Source organism: Lynx rufus, unplaced genomic scaffold (genome assembly GCF_022079265.1).
Source record: "Lynx rufus isolate CCGP_SWC_20201006 ecotype Redwood Valley unplaced genomic scaffold, mLynRuf1.p SCAF_25, whole genome shotgun sequence".
Lineage (NCBI taxonomy): Eukaryota > Metazoa > Chordata > Mammalia > Carnivora > Felidae > Lynx > Lynx rufus.
This window is the reverse complement of record NW_025814840.1, coordinates 4,369,166-4,393,139: the sequence shown is the minus strand read 5'-3', so window position 1 is coordinate 4,393,139 and position 23,974 is coordinate 4,369,166.

The window sequence follows — 23,974 nt, the reverse complement described above, 5'->3', positions numbered from 1 at the left end:
TGAGTTATTAAAGCTATAAAGCCCTTGGGGACATATGGTAAGATAGGGTAGTCATTACTGTGTGAACCATTTCTTTATGAAATTCCTCAGTGTATGTTTAGAATGTAAGACCTCATCAGTTCAAAGAGAGTCTTATTTTAAATAATGACTTAGGATATACTTGTTTTTCGCTCTCCGTTAGAACATTTGTTTATTTGTTATGCAAGTCAAGAAAATGTTTATCTCTGGGGAATGGTAGAACTACTTGAGCCTATATTTTATTCATAACCATGTCAGAACAGTAATCTCCAGGGTATTTGGAAAATTCCATATGATACCAGTAATAACCCAAAGCATTTCACCAAATGAACAGATTCTTTCTGCATGCTGATTGAGAAGTGAGCTGTGATCAAACTTTCTCAACATCTGAGCTTCCCAGGAACGGTACCTGAACACCAGATCGTTAAATCACGCCGCGGTCTTTTCCTCTTCCTATAAATGAGGCCCCTTCTTCAGAAGCGACATTTTGCCTCTAACAGCCTCTACCGAGCTGTGTGACCTTGGGCAACTTGCAGAATCGTAGACTGTCAGGGTGAAAAGGAATCTTAAAGGTTATGTTGCCCAGTTACTCACAGAATTTATGGATCTCTCTCTTCGGCACTCCCGCAGAGTAGTCGTTCGTTCTGCGTCTGTTTAATATTTTCAGTCCCAGGGCCCTCGGTGTGGCACACTGAGCTCGAGCTAGTTTCAGATAACTCTGAGCCGGGGGAATTTTGTCTTTGCTCCCCTTGTTCTTTTCAGTCGTCTTCCTTATGTTGGAAGCGGGGTAACAACAGCCGTCTGTTGCACAGAGTTATTTTAAGGATAACATGCGCGTAGAAGGTAGACTACACATAGTGAAGCTGAAATATGCCTGCAAAATACTTTTATTGCATTCAGTATAGCAAATTGTATTACTGTTCACAAATACTTGCTTTTATTCTCCGGGGAACAATTCTGCTTTATCTCTGTTAATATTAATCTTGGCCAGGTGACTTACTTTGCCCACTGGGATAAGAATTTGGGCAACATGCCTCACTTTTGGGGAGAAACTTTGAGAGTCCGCACATGCTCTCCTCCCTCTTCTGTCCTGGTGACCAGAAATACTTCAGATGGAGTCTGTTTTGACTGACTGGACCCAAGAATGAAGACAGTAGGGAGCAGAGCTCCAGCCGACCCAAAATGCACCTGGTCTCTAATTCACTGAGAATTGTTTTGGTTGGTACCAAACGTAACCTTACCTGGCTTCGCTGACACCAACCTTTATCTTTCTTTCCGCGAAGTCTCGCTTTTCAGATTATATTCTTACAGACTTCTTACCGCTCTGGGGACAGGCTTCCTCCCTGCTGATCCCATGTGAACTTAAATATGAAGCAGGCGGGAAAGTACACTCTCCCAAGCTGTACGCGTAAGATTTCAAAGGCATTCCTGATTCAAGTAGGTATTTATTGCATAAATTGAGAAGCATTTCTCCAAATAATGATCGTCGGTGACATCATTTCATGAAAATTCATTTGGACGTGTAGTCCTTTCACTCTAACTGAAAGCAACAAATAAAGCAAACCTTCAGGTTTGTGTACGAAGCGGCATAATGTGGGGTCCCAGGCAGAACTTAGTGGGCAGAAGTCAGCACACTGAAGTTCAATATCTCCTTATAGTCAGTTACAGCCAGTTTGAAGTGGACATTCTCCTTAAATGAAGAGAAGGTCATTACAGTTCTCTAAATTCATATGTAAGGGCGTTGAACACAGCATGTCCTTTGGGGAAAAAATGAGGAACGATGCCATTATACCATCGTATGGTGCTTGTTAAACATGTGCCGTGTGACTGACCTTTACATGCTTTGGTTCTTTCCATTTCAAAAGAAACCCTGAAGTCTATAATATTATTAACTTTATAAATTTGCTGGAATTTTTAAAAAATATTTTTTATGTTTACTTGTTTTTGAGAGCGAGAGAGAGCATGAGTAGGTCAGGGGCAGAGAGAAGGGGAGACACAGAATCTGAAGCAGGCTCCAGGCTCTGAACTATCAGCACAGAGCCCGACGTGGGACTCGAACTCACAAACCGCGAGATCATGACCTGAGCTGAAGTCGGACGATTAACAGACTGAGCCATCCAGGCGTCCCATTAACTGTATACATTTGAAATTTTAGCTTGGGGAGGCTATGAAATTTGCCCAATGTGACACAGCAGGAGAGTGGTGGACCTGACTATCTGCCCATAGCTGTCTCAGTTCAGACCACAGAACTCAGCACTGAAACGTTCTATGGTTTTCTTTCTAAAATATAGAATTATGTTAGTACAGTGAGTGGCACCCTGTGCTCAGGGGGCCTCGGTTACCTTCCCAGAGCTCCTCTTCGAGAGTGAAGGGTCAGTCTGACTCTCCTAAGATTTGCGTGTGTGTATTTGTATATAAACAACCCTAGAATTTTTCTTTCCTCCTACAGGCTTCATTAGGAAGAAGCTATCTTAGGTCAAGTCCTCTGTCTCTCTGTCTTCCCCACAAGCTGTGCGTACATGATCCCCCCCCCCCCCCGCATATCAGGATGGCCTTCATAGTTATGTTAATTTAGTTTTATTGAATAAAAGTATCAGGGCATACCAAAATTTTTGTTTCTTTTGTCATTGGTCTCTTGCTAACATTATAAACAAGATCTGTTATATAATAGGTGGTCACAATATGTATTGAATAAATGTAGGAATTAATAACCTCTGAGGAACAATTCCATTTCTGGAGCTAATTCTATGTGGGACCTCTTGCCTATTCACATGTTCCAATAACAGTGTTAACAAAATGTTAGTTGGGCCATTTTGGCTTGTGCACTTGAATGGTCCCACCGTAACACATAAATATTGGCTATTCACTCAGATGTTATTTTTTTAAAATCAATGTTTATTTTTGAGAGAGAGAGAGAAAGAGAAAGAGAGCACAAAAAGAGAAAGAGAGAGGGAGACACAGAATCCGAAGCAGGCTTCAGGCTCTGAGGTGTCAGTACAGAGCCCGACATGGGGCTTGAACCCACAAACTCATGAGATCATGACCTGAGCCGAAGTTGGATGTTCAACCGACTGAGCCACCCAGGTGCCCCAGTTTGTTTTCTAAAGGGAGTATGGAGTTCATGCATTGAACATAAAATTCTGATAAAGAGAAAAGGAGTTCAGTGCTGGAGAATGATGTCAATAAAATTTTTGAAACCAGAAATCACATGATGACAAGTTTATAGACCGAATCATGGAAAGTATGTGTGAACACGCTGCATGGGAACCCATCTTCTCATACATCCCAGAAGGATCTAGGCTTGTGGAAATTGATTCAAAGAGCAAAAATGAGAAGTGGGATTCCAAACGGTGAGACTAAGTGGAACTCTGTGCGGAATGGCTGTGCATTCAACCACCTTCTTCCCTCTTTTCTCTTGCTTTCCTTTGTCATACAGCCTGATCTGTGTGTTACTTCAAAAACAACATAAGGAGGACAAACAGAGACAAACTCAAAGTAACCAGGGTGTTTTTCGCTAAATAAATTTCAATCATTTATGGATGAGCTAGGGATGTTAGGGGGGATGTTGGTACCCCAGAATCAAGAGCTTCTCCTGTGATGCCTGAGGTTGTAGGGGCAGACTTGTCAGCTGGATTTCAGATTCTGAGGCAGGCCTGCAGGTGGGCAAAGGCCTCCCATTGTACTTGGAAATTCCCTTTGGTGTTTGCAGTCAGGGAAGGGGTGCCACGCAGGGCGCCTCCTGCCCAGCACAGTAAGTGCAACCCAGATACCTGTATCATCTTTTCTGTTTGTGTCGGTTTTCAGACACAGAGAAGAGAAAAAAATATTTCCTACCTTCAGAATTATTCAAGAAGACACTGTGTTCCTAAAAAAGCATAATATGCTAAGAAAAAGGAGTAATCAAATAACACATAATGTCTGTTGACTGTTAAAAATACAGTTGCTAATGTATTGTGTTAAAAAGAAAACCACAGGTCCAAAGTGACATCACTGAGTCTGAGTCCCCAAACTGGGGCTCAGCACCTGATCTAACTGCACTTTCCGCCTTTAGAAATGGAGTTTTACTGGCTCAGCCAGGATGGTTTTCATCAGCACCAACTCAGTAATCCGCCCCACGGGACCCCCTCCATCCCCCAGGAGAGGTGAGGTCATCTACAGGAAAGGCCTTGCTCTGCCCCCTAGGGGAAGTGACCTTGCCTGCAACAACCTTTTTTTTTCTTTCTTTTTTTGCTGAGAACTTTCACCCATTCCCCTTCCTATAAAGACCTCCTGTTCCCTACGGCTCCTGGCAGCTCACCTCCACTTGCTACATGGATGTGGCCTGATTTGTGCATGAACTCCTTGATAAAACCAATCACGTCCCCCAAATTCACTTGGTTGAATTTGGTTTTTTAACAGTTACGTATGTTGAAATGTAAAGTTCAGGAAACTTGGCCAAATATCAATGTAAAACACAAAGAGTTGAAGGTCATGAGGTCTTAGAAACTCAAGAGGTCTATCCTGGAAGTCTGACTCTACCAGTAGGAGATCCTGAAAGAAGGAACAAAGAAAATGAAAGGGAAGACGCCTTCAAATAAAAAAACAGGGCATTTCTTAGACTTCAGGAAGGGCATGAAATTGTATATCTAAAAGGGATTTTTTTTTAACCCAGTTCTAGACTCAGTATGATAAACTTTTCAAACTCGAAGGAGCAAGAAAATAATTCTGAAAAACTTTGAAAAAAAAATCACCCAGGGAGAAAAGATAGCCCCCAGCATAGGATACCAGAATTTAATGTTGAAAAGTTCTTCAGAGTTCTATCGGAAAATAATTTTAAGCCTAAAATTTTATACTTATAAAAATCTCAATCAAATGTGAAGATATAAATAAGTATTCAGCATGTGTAGCTCACACACATACTCTCTGAGGAAGTATCTGACGGTGAATTCCAGAAATGCACGGTAGAAAGCAGTGAAGGGACGGACTGGATTTAGGAGATAGTGGCTCTGACTCCGCTTTGGAGTAAATGGTAATTATCAGCTTCTAAAGGTTTAGAGTGCATTGCTGGTTAAGAGAGCAGAGCGTTTCATAGTTGATCAAAAGATTGGGAAAAAAAGAGATTTAAGGCAACAGGTACACTGAAAGTTGTAATAATGTCGAGAATTTGATAACAACATATTTTGGTTTTGTCAGCAAGCAAAAAAAAAAAAATGAAAGGTCATTTGAGACACGGGAGGAGGGAATATGTACAGTCAAGTCATGATCCACGTGAAAAGTGAGATAAAACATGACACAATCAGCTGATGTTGTAGAAAATAAGATTCACTTGACTTTTTACCTTGGAACAGTTCCCTTCAAACAGCACAGCTGTCCTGAACGTAGACCCTGAGAAAAAATCACGCAATGCTAGCAGACATTTTGACCAATATCTGCATAGATACGTTAATGTAACTTGTTTATTGGTTTTAAAGTTTCAAATCAATATTGATTCAAAATGCGCAACATATATTTTTCTTTACAAAGAAATGTGTATGTTGTCACCCTTAACACAAATAAAGGTAAAATTGATAGAAACTGGGGATCATATAGTAGCTTTTGAAGAAAGGAATAAAAATATGATCTTATATAATGAACAAGCCTAAGCTAGATAGCCAAAGAATATTTTAAGCATATTCTTTTAATTTTCCTAGGTTGGCCTATAAAGGAATTAACACTAATTTAAAATCTAGAGGAGATTCGAGGTTGTGTAGTAGGTAGAACTGTATACAAGTATTCATCTTTGAGGGGTTCCTCTGGTGCTTCTCATTCTAAAAACTTGACCTCTTTACTGTTTGATTGTTTGGATTGCCAGTTGAATATATAACTCAGTTTCAAAGTTAGCATTTGTGTTAAGAAGGCATCTTTATGGCATGGACAACCTGGAACGTATGTATACTTTGGATTTCCCAGTTGACCATGAACAGTGGGCTTAATGTTAATATTGTTATTTTTACTATAAACAGATTCACAGAAATTACCTATCCTTCAAAGGAGAAATTTGGCCTATTCATAAAGTCTTTTCTAAAGAAATTATTTGAGGACAGCTAAAGGTTGGCTTAACTATTTCATTTTTCATTTGTGTAGCTCTTTGGGTGTCTTTGGACACAGCCCTTAGTGACATGAATAAAAGAAAAGTTCTATCACGGTTTCTATGTCAGCGGCCTACATACAGACTTACAACAAAACTTCAAATGGTCACGATTCTCAGGTCAGCATTGTGGAATGTTTATTTTTTTTTTTTTCAACGTTTATTTATTTTTGGGACAGAGAGAGACAGAGCATGAACGGGGGAGGGGCAGAGAGAGAGGGAGACACAGAATCGGAAACAGGCTCCAGGCTCTGAGCCATCAGCCCAGAGCCCGACGCGGGGCTCGAACTCCCAGACCGCGAGATCGTGACCTGGCTGAAGTCGGACGCTTAACCGACTGCGCCACCCAGGCGCCCCTAGCATTGTGGAATGTTTAAAACAGAAGCCTGTTCATTTCCAGCTTTAGAGCAGGCCAGTAATCCACTGGCCCAAAAGCTACCTCCTGATTTGAAAGAAAGCAGCTTTTTTAGTAGGACGATTATTCACCTGTAAGTAGGAGATTTTATTTCATGTATTTGAAAGGCTGCCAAGATTTGACATTTTATATTTGTCTAGCAATTGAGAAGATACTGTTTTGTGTTAGAACTTGTAGGATGAAAAAAGCTATAAAAATTCAATCTCACATGAAATTGTTTGAGATTGCTTTCAGTTGGCTGGATAAAGAGATTATTGATTTCACCCTTTTATAAAATGAAAGGTTAATGAGCAAAATCACATAGTGTTTATTTCCAGAAGAAGAAATATATATATTTAGTTTGAGGTATATATCATATATATAAATAGTTTGATACCCTTCCCTTACAAGAAAAATTAATATTTATAAACCAGAATTTTTAGCTGTTACGATGTTATGATGGGGATCGATTTTGCACTGTCTTTAGCTTCACAGTCCTGCCAATTGCTGGTTTGTGTTTTGGGTGAGAACATTTAACACGGAGGACCAATGAAGTATAAGCTAATGAAGAAAAAAATTTTATATCACTTGTTGTGGCCTGGATGAGAAAGTGATGAAGCGGGTTTTTTTTTTTTTCCTTTCTTATTGAAGATAGAGACCCAAATTGGCAGATTGAAGTCTGTTACTATCACAGCCCTTGCGACAGTATGAATAATTTTCCAAGAATCTACCAGTTTATGGCAGAGAGTTCCACAAATATACAATTCTGCCATTCCCATTAAATGGGAACAAACATTTGGCTGAGAGATTCTGAATGGAATTTGTTGAAATTACTTTGTGGATTTTTTATGCTAAGTATGGTTTATGCTAAGTAAAGCATACCGTTATTAAAACAGCCTTTAAGAATATCAGTAGTTATTGTTTATAGATAGCCTCTATCAACAGGTTGTGCGTGCTCTACGTGTGAGGTGGGATGTCAAGTCAAAAATTAAAATGAAGAACTTTGGTAAATAAAAACAATTTTATTTCTAAATGTCCAGAAAATTAAGTAAGTTGTGTTTTTTAAATTTCCCTCATTGTAGGTAATTACATCATTTCCTGACTCTAGTCCAAGAAAAGAGAAAAGCTTTTGGTCTGATCTTTTGGTCTGATTTTCGTCACCATTAGATATTTATACGTGAATGTGAAAATCATTTATTCTATTGCTTTGTCTTTATAGAACCAAGGGTTTCTTTTTGAGGAAACTATATATATATATATATATATATATATATATAATTTTATTATATTTATTATTATATTATTATATTTGTCATTAATGTAATAAATTAATAATATATTTTATTATATTTATTATATTATATTATGTTATATAGTAATAAATATATATAATACAAATATATAATATAAATATAATATACAAATATATAATATAAATGTTTATATAAATATATATATCTTACTTTTCCCCCCCCCTTCAAGGTTAAGATTTCCAAAACAAGGATAGAAAGTAAAGGGACAGAAGAGTAATGCTAGAGAGTAGGGGACTAGTCTACACATAAAAGTAGCATTAATTTTTTAAAAACTCTTATTTATTCATTTAAGAACTGAGTGTCACATGCCATCTTTCTTCCCTTTGACTTTTCTTCCAAAAATAAATGTAATAAACCAAAGCAACCTGTTCAGATTCACCATGACTTGGATTTGAATAACGTGCGGAAATAGAATTTAATACACAATGTCCTCTCAACTCAGAAAACCTCCCCGTGAAGGTAGAAAAGAAAGAAAATGGTTTCATTATTGAATAAGCCCTAAGCCTGAATGTGGGGTACATCACAGACTACCTGCTTAAAAATTGCAAAGCCCGAAGATGTCTCAGCCTTTTATAAACCAAGCAGATACAACCTGTTACACACATGTTCTCAAGATAAACAAGTAGCAGTCAGTAAGAGCCTTTCCAGTATGATCTGTCACACAAGGCTCATCCTAAATTCACCAGGTGATTGAGGTGACCATCTGTGTTTGCTACCTGGCTTTATCCAAAGGAGAAACGAACGTGTATCTTCATGACAGGAGGTGGTTTTGAGCAAGGCACTGAAGGAGGGAAGACAGGCTCCCCTCCCCCTCCCCCAGAAACTGTGAAGTACCATGGGACGCCTGCATTTCAAGGAGATGGTGGCTGGGTCCTTGATAAAGTCATGTCTGGGGTCATAAAGCTGACAAGAGCCATATTAACTGTAAAAGAGATTTACCTACGTTTCAAAGAGACGAAGAAATTACAATGAAAACAACAATTAAAACAAAATGCTCTAAGAAAAGGGGCCGTGGGAATGCCTTCCCTATTTTCGACAGGGGATATTAAACTTCTTATTTGCCCTTACAGCTGAAGGGAGGGGTTAAAAACGATTTTATGGACCAGAATTCCCTTGTGAATCACTACTGTGTGTTTTCACAAAAGGAAGTTGCTGCTACTGATAAGTGAGATTTGTAGCTTAAGGATGCACTTACTGCCTGAAGTCTAAGTTTTGGTGTATCTAAACTTAAATAATGAGATGTTGAGTAAATATACCTGTGACACTATGGTAAAATTTTACCCAAATAGGTCTTTCATTGGTACTTGACTGAGGTTGTTTGTGCTTATATAGCAATGGCAGAACTTTGGAAGATGTACCTTAACTGTTTTAGACTTTTTGGTAGAGTTTCCAGATTTGGCAAATCAGAATTCAAGATACCCACTTAAATTGGGATTTCCAATCAACTGAGATTTAGAGTTTTTTTTTTTTTTATTATTTTAGCATTTGTTTTTTTTTGTGAGAGAGAGAGAATGAGAATGAGCGGGGGAGGGGCAGAGAGAGCCTGAATTGGAAGCCTGACGTGGGGCTCGAACCCACAGACCTGTGAGATCATGACCTGAGCCGAAGTCAGACGCTTAACTGACTGGGCACCCCCTCCCCCACCCCAGCAAACTGAGATTTAGCGACCTGCTGTGGGTTTTGTTTGGCAAGTGCACTGTGGGTGCAGGGGTTGAAGCCATAGGCATTCAGCCTACAAAATTGGCTAAAAATTTAAGGACTGCTAGCGAGATGCACCGATTCCTTTCATTTTTCAGCTAGAAAATGGCCTGTGGACCATGTAAGCTTATCGAGAGACTTTGTGCCTCCTAGGAGGATTACCCCGCAAGTCAGGAAGGTGGCGTTAGGAGCTGGTGGCAATCAGTATGTTAATGTTAGTGTTAGCAATGTGCCAGTCTTTGCTAAGAACGCTGCAAGTGTGCCCTCAATTAATTCACACATTTCTAGACACGCAGAGTGACCTCAGCCTGTCTCCAGGTGACAGAAATGATTTAGAGGGTTCAGTACCGTGGAGAAGCAGAGCTGAGATTCAAATCCCGGCTTGTCCACGCTGAGGTTTGCTCACCCAGCTTGCCAGATGTCACGGCCCCTCGGATCTGTTTCTTTTCCATCCAGACTTTTGGCCTGCATGCATGCGCCACCTAACCTCTCTGGCTCTCCAGCTTTGCGTGTACAAAGTTAGAACGCAAAGTCAGGTGATTTCTAAAGGCATTTCGTCTCCTAGATGTGCGGTTCTGTCCAGAAATCGGAGAGGCAGGCTAGGGAAGTGCAGGCAATAGAAACACGCTTCCCGTAGCCTCTACTGGACTCTTCAGGTCAGACAGGACGCACAGTTCCTTTCCCCTCCCTGTGTGTTTTCGCGGTGTTCGCTAACGCATTCTGCGCACATCCTCAGTGGACGCTGGGTAGAGGCGGGGACCGGCGAGTCATTCAGACGGCCAGTAGAAAAGGCGGCTTCCCATGTGCCCTCTGTATTTCTAGCGACGTAAGAATGGATGTAAGTCATGGGGGAATGTGGAACATGCCGGAATGGTAGAGCTGAGCCCCACAGGCTGTCAGCCATGCGGGTCGGTAGTGGGAGGTGATGCTGCGGCCGCTGGGAATCAATACGCAGAGGAGGGTCCTGGGTGCCTGTCAAATCACCGCGTTCTTTCAAATTCTGGAACAGTCGTCGTCCTCCATTCCTCGACCTTTGTTCTTCGTGCTCTGCCCCACTGGCTCCTATGACCCTTCAGAGCTGAGAAGATGCACTCGTGAAAACAGGCATGGACACCCACTCCCTCTCCTTCCCACCTCTCTGTCTCCCTGCTTCTCTCTGTTTCTCTGTCTCTTTCAGCCTTCATTTCACCTAAGAATGATGCGAAGATGAATGCAAACATCCCAGAGTGACTCACTTGAGTAAGAATGCCACATCCCAATGCACAGAAGCATAGTTTCTGACTAGCTGCCCTTTAAGGAATGTGAGTCAAGAATCAACAAGGCAGGGGTTCCTGGGGGGCTCAGTCAGTTAAGCGTCTGAGTCTTGGTTTCGGCTCAGGTCATGGTCTCGTGGTCCCTGGGTTCAAGCCCCACATCGGGCTCTGTGCTGACAGTGCGGAGCCTGCTTGGGATCCTGTCTTCTCTCTCTCCCTCCCTTTGTGGCCCTCCCTCACTCAGGCTCTTTCTCTGTCTCTCTCTCTCAAAATAAATAAAAATAAAAAAATACATAAAAAAGGAGGAATTATCAGAACATGGGGTAGCGGTAGAAGTTATCAAAGGTTGATCCTACGGAGTTGATATCAAAACACTGGAAAACTCCCAAGTAGATTAAAATGACCTTTGGAGACTTCACGGTACACTGTTGCCTACTGTAACTTCTTGAATACTGTGTTTATAGAAAGCTCAGGAGATCCAAGAAAGGAATGTTCTGTCAGCAGACTCAGAAAATTCACATCGCCGGCATTTGCTAAGCATTGGCCAGCGAATCTTCAGGCTCAGAGTAACATGGAGCATTTTCTAAATAAATATAGATTTCAGGACTGTATTTGCAATCTCTTACTGGGTAATGAAATACTCCTAAGGTTGTGGCTTAAAACAACACGCATACTGTATCTCACAGCGTCTGTGGATCAAGAGTCTGGGTGACTCTGGCTTCTTCTCTGGCTGTGGACGTCTCACATGGTTCAATTATATGGTAAATATATTGACAAACTAAGCACAGCTCCGGGCAGTTTCACATTTAAGAAGAAAGGGCGAAACTCAGATTAATTTTTACCTTAGCTGTGTGATAAAAAGGATTAAGTAAACTAGAGCAGGCAGAATGAAATATAGAATGAATAAAGATTCTGGTTAAGTAAACCTGCCATATTACACATCCTGATTGGGGGAATATAGTTTTTTAAATCCACATATAGATGCATATTTTGTGTATGTGTTTTTATATATTTATGTGTATTTTTCTTTGTCATCTATCTGTTGACTTTATATACATTAGGAATGTATGATTTAAAAGCTAAGCCATCTTTTTCATTAAAAAGCAGGTTTTAAAGTATGCTAAGCAAGGTAGTATATCATTCAGGTACATTTCCCTTTTGAATTTCCAGCTTTATATTCTTAGCCTCTACTATCTGTTTTTTAAGGACAGAGATTTGGTTTATTAACAAGAGTCACTGAAATCTAGGGACTGTTTGTTAAGGGCTTACACTCAGAGATAATTTTAGATTCAGGTACAGATAATCAGTCAGCAGTTTCTGAGAGATAGTTCTGCCCAGCTCATTCTTAGACAATGTGAACGCAGGGAGAACAATGTTGAATAAGGAATCATATTGTCTTAAGTAGGGAGAGACTTGAATGACTCTTCAATATACCCCCATGCTCTGTTGCCTCAAGTGTACCTTTCAAAACATACTGTAGCCTAAATTCCAGTATCTTCAAAGAGCAGAAACTTAGTTGGGACTGCTGTTACAGACTACACAGGCTGAGTCTCTTAAGCAACAGAAATGTAGTTCACACCATTCTAGAGGTTGAGATGTCTAAGATCGAGGTGCTGGTGGATCGGGCATCGGGTAAAGGTCCACTTCCTGCCTGGCCGGTGGCCATCTTTTCCTGTCCTCACATGGCAGAGAGAGAGAGAGAGGGCCTATCTCTCTCCTGTCTCTTCTTATAGGGGCACTAATCTCATTCATGACAACTCCACCCTCATGACCCAATCCTGTCCCAATGGCCTCACCTCTGAACATTGTCACACTGGGGATTAAGATTTCAACATCTTGGAGAGGGCCCAAACATTCAGTCCATCACAGAAACCACTGCACACTGCCTATTTCTCTGCTAGAGATTTCCAGTTAATTAAGAGATCTTTCTCATTTATTATCCATATCTACCTTTCTGAAATTTCCACGCATCAACTTTGTTTTGCTTTCGGAGATATCATAGAGAGCCTGATCTCTTGGCAAATTGTGAGCTTCTTGATGACAAGGGTTATGTGTTTCTTGTAGACATCACATGTCTGGCAACTAGTACATATTCAACATGCATTTTTGAACGATGGCCTCTAATCTCTGAACCAAGTTATTGGAAAAGCTCTGAAATTAGTTTCCTTTAAATTTACCATAATTATAAAGGGAGGGAAATGATTTGTGTTCTAGGATCAGGCTCACTTCCTTGTTCCCACAAGTCTATAGCAGAATAGCTGAGCTATTTGTACTTTATGATATGGATCTTGTCTGCTCTGACTCATAAATCAAAATTCTTCTTTGTAACATGTTGTTCGACCCACCCCCCAACACTCTCAACCTCCCCTTTTCCCTCATCTTCTGGCTTTCAGCCTCTTAACTTATGTTTGGCCTCTCTTTCCACTGATTCTGTGGTGCCAGCCCTTGAAACCCCTCGCCCAGGGGGTATATATCTGACCTGATATATTCTCCCTTAATGCCTCCACACCTCGGTTTGTGTTGAATTGGGTTCAGATTTGTTCATTTTGTGTGTGTCTGTGATTGTTTCTTGATTAGTAGTGGATGCCTGAAACATAATGAATGTGTCCATGAGCTGGGGCAGGAAGACCCAGAAACTCATGGCTGCTACAGAAAAATGGTTCACAAGTCAGATGATTGGTTTGTAGTTAACACTCTCTAAGCAGAAAGAGTTACTGCAGGGACACAAACTGAAGAAAAGTAGGTGGGCCAGAGTCATGACGGCCAGAGCTATCGCCAGATCAAAAGCCAGAGAGAATGCCACAGAAACTAGAACAGCATCCATGTCAGACAGCCTCCAAGGTCACGGTCAAAGCCTCTACCCAGGCTGAGGAGTAGGAGCAGAATCAAGCAGGGAGAGGGGATAGCAGAAAGAACCATGACCCTCGGGCTACTTTTATCCCTCTGACTTTGGGTTTTTATGCCCTACCTAGTTCAGGGCACGTGGCTAACGGAGTATACCGCACAAAGCTGGAAACTGTGTGGTCTGTGAACTTTCTGGCCGGCAGAAAATTGCTCTGTTCCAGACATCATGAGGGTCTAATGTGACTCTCATCCTTTTCTGTTGCCACCTATTTCCACTCTCCCTGTGTAATCTATTTCTGGTTTCATGTCAGCATCCAGCGAGATAATATCTACTGACTGATCACTTAAGATCTATCAGATACTGTGCTGGGGAATACAGCGGGTGCTATGGAACTATAGTTTCCATCTTCATAGAGCTACAGATGAGCGGAGGAAGACCTACCAAGGAGCAGGTGTGAGACGGAGCCAGAAGAGCTATGACGAGGAAGAACCCATGGCAGAACCCCAGCACGGAGTTCTCTGCCTCGTCTGAAACCTGAGGTCAGACACTGTGGAAGTACGTACTTCCCTTTTGAGAACCTCTGGTTTGTTTGCTTCTGTCCTGTGACAGCCTTCATAGTCCCTATCGGGATAGACTCCAGCCACCTCCCTCTTTTTCCAGTTTGGCTTTCAGACTGCGGTGTCGGGTTCAGTAACAACGCCCCGCTGGCCCGTCTGCTACTGAGCAATCATCTCATCTGTTTCACGTTCACTCCCTGTCGCACCGTGTGCTTGGCCACTATGAGCCCGTCCCATGCGGTCGAGCTCAGATCTTCACACCCTTGGCTTATGAGGCATGCCTTGACTTCTACTATTTTGCTGAGCAGATTGAGGACATCTGGGGAGAACTCCCTGAACCTTCCACTCCCTGCACCGAAATATTTCTTTGTGGTTCCTTCTCTGCTTTTTCCCTCCTGTCATAGAAAAAAAAATAAAAAGCAACTTCCTTTTTCAGACCTCATCATGCCACCTGTATTTGTTTGTTTGTTTGTTTAATGTTTATGTGTGTGTGTGTGTGTGTGAGAGAGAGAGAGAGAGAGAGAGAGAGAATCACGAGGAGGTTCCATGCTGTCAGAGCAGAGCCTGACACAGGGCTCGATCCCACGAACGGTGAGATCATGACCTGAGCAGAAACCAGGAGTCAGATGCTTAACCGACTGAGTCTTCCAGGTGCCCCAGCACCCATGATTTTGATTACTGCCTACTGCCTCTGAAAATCCTATTCTCTTTCTCCTTGTGCATCAGTTGTTTGCTCTCATTGGTTCCTTCTGTCTATATTGAAAACATGTAAAAACCCCAATCTAAAGCACATTTTATCTGATCCTGAGATTTCATTTTAAATAGTACTCTGTCATGATCCTTATTTTCACAAACCTTGTCAGAAGATCTAAGTGCATTTGGCTTCATTTTCTCACCAATTATACGTAATTCCTTTTTGTTCTTTTGTAATATTAATGATTGCTGTTAGTTGTGGTATCACTGTGGCTTCCTCCTCTTCTGCTCTGATTTGTGGAAAAATATCTCCAGTGAGGTCTGTTTAAAGGATGATACCGAAGCACCTTTGCAGTCAGAACAGACCATCTATGCCGGGTCCCAGCTCCACCAAGTGGGTAGTACTTGGCCACTTTAAATCTCAAATTTATTAAGCTGGTGTAAGGTTTACACTAAAAAAAAAAAATCTTTTTTTAATGTTTATTTTTGAGAGAGAGAGAGAGAGAGAGACAGAATGCATGTGGGGCCGCAGAGAGAGAGGGAGACACAGAATCCAAAGTAGGCTCCAGGCTCTGAGCTGTCAGCACAGAGCCCGACATGGGGCTCAAACCCACGAACCGCAAGATCATGACCTGAGCTGAAGTCGGATGCTTAACCTCGACTGGGCCACACAGGCGCCCAGGTTTATACTTTTTAAATTCTTCTATATCTTAGAAGCGTTCTTGGAACAAAGGGACCACTTAATAAGTATTATCTTTATCACAGTTTACTTATCTTCCTCATTCATTCTCTGGATGCCGAGGTCCTACCATCAGGGGTTTTCATGGAATCAAGCCATAGCACTGTGGTCTATGCAGTGTAGAGTATCAGGAAGTACTGATGATGTCAGTACTGAAAAGTCACATTTGCTTTCACAGGCATGAATTCACTCAGAGGTAGAAAGGTGGAATTGTACCATTTCAGATGAGTCTTCATTGCTTTCTAAGTTTGAGAATTTCCAAGGGCGAACGGGGAATTTCCACTGTGCATCTTACTACAACTTTACAATAAATACATTTTATTCCATTAAAATACCTACTGTTCTGGAATTTATCATTATATTATTACTATTGCTCCTTCTAAGAAACTGTCAACTGGAATTGGGTCATTGTATGAATTTCCTCTTGATTCTCCTTCTGGAAGCTCCGGGGAAGGATTTATTTTCTAGGCTCCACAGGTGACCCCAATTCCTTGGCCCATTGCTCCTTTCTCTAGCAGCATATTGTTGAAAGCCAGCCCGGTATTATCTTTAAATCTCTTTCTAAATATGACTCCACTGCCTTCCTCTTTCAGTCATAAGGACTCTTGTGATTGCCTTGGGCCCACCCAGATAATTCAGCATATTCTCTCCATCTTAAAATCGTTAACTTCTGACACCTGCAGAGGTAGACAAGTGGGGGAGGCGGCCTAGCCTCTGTCTGGACGTTCCTCGTATGGGCTTCCACTTGTGGTTCCCACCATGCGCTGGTGGAGGTCAATCTCTATCACCGAGTGAGAATGCCCCCTGGGTGAAGTGAAGACTGACAGTCCCAGTAATCAGGTAGCAAACCCACTACATAAAGCCATGAGTTTCTGAGTAGAAGAGACTTGAGTTAGTGTCCTTGTTCCAAATCATCGCCATTAAGCTCATGAAACTTTAAGTGCCCGTGTCTTCATACTCTTGCTAGCATACTAACAACAATGCTACTTTGCAGGATTATCGACTGCATAAAATAAAATAATACCCAGTAGGTACCGGGCATTCAGTAAGTAACAACTACGATGGTTGCTAATAATATCACTAATACTGTGATAATAGTTCTATTTTATCTGCCAGCTGTCACCTTGTATAAATAGGTGAGCAGGGCTTCTGCTGATTCATCAGTAGGTACGAGGGGCCATTTCATGGGATGGGCTCTCGCACGTAAACTCTGAGACCACACGACATTTCCCGGAGGTGCCAGGGAGAAGTGTGCGGCGATGATGTTCTCAGCGATCCGTTTCGCAGCGTCCATCCCGACGATGTCACCACATCCCTATCTTCCCCGTGCACTGGGTGTACAACTCTGCAAACTCCCGACACCCTGTGCAGGAAACACGCCTCAGCGTCGGAGCCCGTGGAGCGAAGGCCCAAACGGTCTCCGCGGTTAGAGCCAAAAAACAGCTCTGAAAGTCGGCGGCACGTGAAAAATCAGTTTATTGCTTGGGGCAAACCAAGTTAGAACATATAAAATGTGGTTTGCTGTTAACCTCATGACAGAAGCCCATTTTGAAACTGCACCAAGGATGCCCTAATGTTTCTAGTTTTTAATATCTTCTAGGTTCGTGTGCATGACTAGTGTGGTGTTCAGCTTATAAAAGCATGTCTTTGTATATCTAAAGCGTATTTTATGCCCCGTCTAATTATTTTCCATGCCTGTTTGCCTCATATTATCTCAGAAGAGAAATATTAACATTTTTCCAGGGCGTGGAAACTAGAACCAACCTGTAGACAACTGATCCACTCATGTCCTAGAGACATAGCCCGCCAGAATCAATTTCCCTTATGTTAACACCAGTCGTCTCAGTGGACGATATAAAGTGCTGGCAGTAACGGCAGGAAGAAGTGAGGGTTTTTTATCAAATTGGCTGGCTGGTATTCATCGGCCGTTGTGAGGTAGAGTCTCTGGATGTAATGCTTTCGAAATAGCAATCATTTATTTGAAGTCGAATTCAGCAAAACCTAGGATATGGGGGGAGCTTAGAAACACGGGAGTGTCTGGAGTAAATTCAACATGTATTTAGTGAAACATTCACTAAATAACGTCTGTATATAATTTGAATGTTTCAGCTTTAATTAGGTACTTAGTTACCTAATCATTGAGCAGTAAGCTAAATTCTATCTGTAAAATACGAGGATTAAAAACAAATACACATACAAGCAAACATGAACTCTGCCTTCAAGGAGCTTTTAATGGGGTTGACAGGTCTGACATAATTAGTGACAAATTTGCTACAAGAGTGAACAATAATGATTAGTGACCAAGAAATGATAATATGCATTATTTATTTGGGAACCGAAGGAAAATGAGCTTGATAAAATAGGTGCCACAAAACCAGAGAAGGGCTTGCATTGTTTCCTTGGCAACAGGTTCACGTGGGAAAGTACTGAAACAAAATTGGAAAAAAAATGGGTAGAAGTCAGATTATAGACATGACGTTCTCTATCCATTTACCTACAAATAAGACGTTTGTAATTTTAACTACGCACAACCTTTCATGATCTAAGGTTTTCATATCAGATTTAACATTGAGAATTTTTTCTTCTAAATTAGAGCCACCAGCTACTGAGAAAATGTGTCTGTGGTGCTTTATTAAATAGTATGGACGGTAATTCGTTTGAAGAATTAGTTTCAGGCAGTACGTACTCCGTGACAAGCATCATCTTATTTCAGGCACGGGGGACACAGAAACCAGGAGGGTTAACATGGAGATTGCCTTCGTAAAGCTGAGCCAGTAGGCCTGAAATCAAGTTGACGGACATCTACGAAACAATGTGTCCTGACAGAGACATCAAATTTCTTATTTAAATTCCGTCTAACAAGGGTCAGGTCCTCTCCCTAAAAGACCCGGGAGCCATGTAGTCGTCGGCGGGGTGAAGAAGATACAGGGCAGGTGGGGAGGGGGCGTCATAAGCAAGAGCCTCCAGATTAGCCTGACCAAGAGATTTGCAAAGAACTGAAGACTTCGGAAAGAATCAATATTTCCTGGAAAAAGTTTGTGGCTGTGATGAAGAGAAAAATATATGTGAATGAATTTGTTGCAGGATTTACTGGTCCAACAGTGTTGGTTCAGGACACAGCTGGAAAAGACCATAATTTATTGCTGAGTAAATGAATAAAGGGTTACAGTTCTCTGTACTTCACTTTTGTTCAGTTCGACAGCTCACCAAGAATGGACTCAACAGCACGAGCCAGGCATGGGGCCTGGTGTTGGGGTGCTGAGATGGAAAACACACAGTTCTTGTGCTCAGGGGGACTCACCAGTTGGCGGGGGGGGGGGGGGGGAGGGGGCGACCTGTCACAGGCAGTCCAGTGACACAGGCGGTCAGACTGTGATCTGAAATCTGAGCACGTCCGGAGGTTGGAACAGCAACAAAGGGCACTTTTTTTTTTGGCCTCAGAGGACAGAGATCACTTGCCAGAAACGCTGGTGCATGAGCTATTTTATGAGTGTGCTTCATTTGGGAATTTTTAAGTTAACTACTTAGATGAGGAGCTCAAAATCCACAAATGGGAAGCCCCATGAGGTCACAGGAAGCATTTCATCTCACTATTAGCTGCTTCAAACACTTAGAGGAAGATAGGTAGATAAGTAGGTAGGTAGATAGATAAGTTGGACAGAATTTTTATTTTGGATGTGAAGGCAACCAAGCCCAGATAAATTGGATAAATAACAAATTAAAATTTAAAAATATATTTACAAGCTGGAATAATTGTGGTCCTTAACCCACAGAAGTGCAGTAAGGACAAACACAAAGACTTACATCGATTCTGTGTAATCAGATACCCAAGTGGAGGAGCGGAGGGGGCCCCCTGCCGAGACGGGTGTCCTGTGCGGGTCCACGCTGGGATGTGCCTGTCCCTGAAAGCCGGGATGGTCGGACTGCGGCCGAGGGCTGAAGGGAAGAGCGTTTACATGTCACCAGTGTTGGTCCGTTTGGCAGGTTCTCTGCAGATAACCGTGACTGGTTCTTAGAGCAACAGGTTTAGCAGTGACATAACGGAGCTAAAGCATGTTTGCAAAAAGGCAGTCGAGGCAGCCTGAGTCTCAATTATTTCATGTGAAAGATGCAGCGGCCCACCCCAGTTCTCGGATTAGGTGATTCTGTAGAATTAGAGAATAGGTTTTCGCTGCAGATGGAGACGACCAAGATAAATAACTTCTCTGGGTCACGGTTTCCGGCCTCGGGGAGTCTGGAGGCAGATTCATTCTGTTTCTATAATTTTCAACTTCAGAAGACAAAGGCAGAAGAATTCTGAAGAAATTGTGAATACAGCATATCTTTTTGTAAATATACTTTCTTGCTTCTATTTGGATTCAAACCTTTATTTTTCATGGAATCTTATTTATTCATACACGGAGTGTAATTTGTAAACCTTTTAAGTTCAACCATTTAAAGTAGATTTGACACTTCTAAGCAAAGCCTAGGGTTACAAAGAAACTTGGTTTCCGTATTTTTATGACTTGACATTCAAAATGAAGCTGAAAAATGATCTCAAGAATCAAGGATACAGAGCACTTTGATTTTTAATACATCCTGGGTAGGAGAGAAAGAGTTCTGAATCAGAAGTGCTCTTCGCAATGGAAGCGATGACACCCAATAATGCCTGGGGTCTTCCTGAATCTTAGTAGATGTTCCCCGTGATACTCCTGATGACGAGGTAAGTAACCCCTGCCGCCTGTTAGGCCATTGCCATCGAGCAGGGAAGGGAGTGCAAAGCACTCTGGTTGTCCTGATGAATACATGAAAATTAATATGCTTCACTGGGGTTAAGAATTTTATCCTCCTGAAAACAAAATTTTATTAGCTTTATAAGGTGCCCATCATGTGTTTTAGGTTATGTTAAAGCAATCAAGAAAGGAAAGAATATTCAAGAATATTTCCATGAGCTTGTTTAATTATTTGTTTTGGAGTGGGGGAGGGGAAGGGCCTTAGAAACAAACAAGACCAAGTTGAGAAACTAAAATATGACAATAATACAAGTATTTAAAACATCAAGAATGAAAGGAGAAATCTCAGCACGCTTTAAGATTCAACGTATGGCCACAAAATGTGACCAAGTACCCCTGCCAGGACGCCTTGTGACTTATTAACCATGTGGTATGCTTCACCTTGAAAATATGTCTTGTATTTGGAGGCACTATGAACGTGCGTCCTGAGGGGATAGATAGATGAATGAGGCAGAAAAAGAATGAGTCTCAGCCACTGTGGTGAAACACCAACCATGGTTAAGTGCCAACATTTGTCTCCCTTGTGTCTGCATCCGTGCCCCTGGGCATGATCAAGGAAAGGCACAGAAAGGCTCATTGCATCTCACTGTAACTGTCACTAAGCTCACAGGGGTTCTGTGTGCTCACCTGCCGTCCTCCTATGTTTCCTGGTTGGCTCACTCTTCCCCTCTGTTAGATGACTCTAACATGCTTTCTTCTGTCTTCACACATCTTCCATACCTCCTCTCCATCCTTGCCTGGAGCTGATGATTTGTTACTTTGGAGGTACTGTCCATCATCTCACCTACAGTCAATCCCCCCCACCCCCGCCTTGCACATACTTGTACACACATTCCATTCCATCCCTTCTGGATTCGTGGAGATCGGCTCCAGCTACCCCCGCTCTCTCCTGTAGGTATGAACGTGTTGATGTTTTTCTCCCCGTCTTATAAAAATGCTCTTGATTGCACTTACTCCAATCGCTGCCCCATTTCTCCGCCTCTCTCTACAGGACACTTTCTCAAGAGTTGGCTTTACTCACTGTGCCCAATTCCTTTTGTCTCAGTGTTTCTTAAACTTGCTCTAGTTGACTTTCAGCACAAGGGAAACTTCAGGGAGGCTGCTCACTGTAGCCCGCGGTCAGTCCTCAGCCTCTTCTTGGTGTCTTAGCCGGATCTGACGCTGATGAGTCCTCTTTCCTCCCTGACGGCTTTCATCACCACACTTCTGGTTCGCTGCGCTTTCTGTTTTCTCTCTGTACCTTCTGGTGGCTCCTTCTCAGTGTCATTTCCCTTGGTGGCCCCTCATCTTCCCACCTTCCCGATGGCGTGATGATCCCAGTCCTTGGGTCTCTCCTCTTCTCGTCCACTTTAGTCTCCCTGGAACCTTATCCAGTCTCATGATGTAAATATCACTGCTGACTTTCCAATGCTGTGTCTGTACACAGCCTTCTAGAAACCCTGACCATAGACGCTTAAAGGTCATTGCAAGCCTCACACGCCCTCAGTAAAACTGCATTCCTCCACCTCGGCTTGGCCCCTTAATTAGTAGCAGTTCTGTTGTTCCAATTGGTCGGAAAGAGTTTGGAGCCAGCCTTGGATCCTCTGATCACATCTCACATCCAACCTGCAGGATTTCTCTTTGCTCTCTCATCGTCCTGAACTCGGCATCTGACCACGCTCACTCACTGCCCCCTGGTTGCACACTATTGTCTCCCTGTGTTAGTAGCAGCAGCCTGGGAGAGGGAATGTTTGCTCCCACCCCAGCCTCTCCGTGGGCTCTATCCATAATGCAATAGCCAGTGCAGTCTTTAAAAAATTGAAGATACTGTTCTGTTTTTCTGCCTAAAACCCACGAGGGCAGCTTAAGAGCCAGTGAAACTAATGGTTGTTTCTGCTGTGGGCAAGATGTTTCTTAAAATGTTCTTTTAAAGTTAACATGGCGATGCATTATCTGTCCTCTGTAATTTTGCCTTAAGCATGCATTCGCGCAAAATCAGTGGCGGTGAAGATTAGGTTAAATGCCTTTGGCTCGTTTACAAGAAAACAGAGGAAAACCAAAAAAAAAAAAAAGCTATTAAATCAATACCGTTATACTTTTTTTCCCCCCATGTTTACTGGATGCTCTATTTCTTGTGAAGCAGGAACATTATTTTCAGATCCTATCTTGATCTGGAGCTTAGCGGTCTTTGTCAGTATTTGCTTCAAGGAATATCTGTTAGTAGTAATGACTCTGGGTTTTGCCAAAAAAAACCCCTCAAATGTGCGAACAGTTGCAGATAATAAGGGTCACAGTTGTGTTAGATTTATTTCAGAAACTGTAGGTTTTTGTCTTAAGACTTACAGGAACATAGCCATAAAAGCTGAATTTGATTTGGAATGCATTCTTGAGTCTTAGTAAAATGGGGTAAAGAGAAGTATTTTGCCCTTCCTGTATTGTTCCGACTTGTCTCCAACATTTGTTTTCAGATTCAAGAGAATCTCATTTCAACAGTTGTGTTCTAAAAATGAAGGCAATCTTTTAGTCTATTAGCTGTCAATAAATTTTCATTAGAAACTGTTGACTGTAAATAAATTCTCATTAGAAACTTTATAATTTTCTAACCAAAGGCATTAAAAACATATGAAAAGATGATTTTATCTTTCATAGTCTAGTAAGATTTCTTTCCTTCATTTTAAGGAAAAGAATGAGGCTTGTAGATTTCCCATTTTACATTATAGCTGAAATTGCTAGAAAATGAATTTTGTAACTTTTCATTTCCCAGTGATTATTTCAATAGATACATTTACCCTTTCTTGTACACAGTGCATTATGTCAAGAAAGTTCCTATACCAAAGACCAATTTAAAAACTAATGCTAGGAGGTACTCAGTACATTAAGTATCTTTTAATCAAAAACAATCAGTGTGCTAGAAAAACACAAAAAAGATACTGTTAAAAGTTAAAGGAGAATGGTTAAGTTGGCAAGGATGAGCTCTTATGCACTCCTGGTGGGAGTATAAATTTGTACAGCCACTTTGGAGAAGTGTTTGCCCGTAGGCGCACCCAATGACTCAGAAACTCCACTGATGGAAATGTATACATATGCTCCAGGAAACCATTACAAGAGTATTCATTGAAGGATTGTTCCTGATACTTGAAAGTTGAAAATGACACAAGTCACAGATGTCTATCAACAGAAGAATAAACTGTAGTATACTCATACAATGTTGTATTATATATATGGCTTGAGTAATTTTAATAGACAAGCCTGCCTATGACAATATGGATGACTAGAGCAATATAATTTTTGTTTTAAATTTTTTAATGTTTTACTTATTTTTGAGAGAGAAAGAGAGAGAGTCAGAATGCAGGTGGGGGAGGGTCAGAGAGAGAGAGGGAGACACAGAATCCGAAGCAGGCTCCAGGCTCTGAGCTGTCAGCACAGAGCCCGATGCAGGGCTTGAACCCATAGACTGCGAAATCATGACCTGAGCCGAAGTCAGGTGCTTAACTGACTGAGCCACCCAGGTGCCCCTAGAGTAATATAATTGAGAGTGAAATAATTGAAAATAATCTATACACAAAAGAGCATATACTTTATGATTCTATTTTTATAAAGTTAAAAA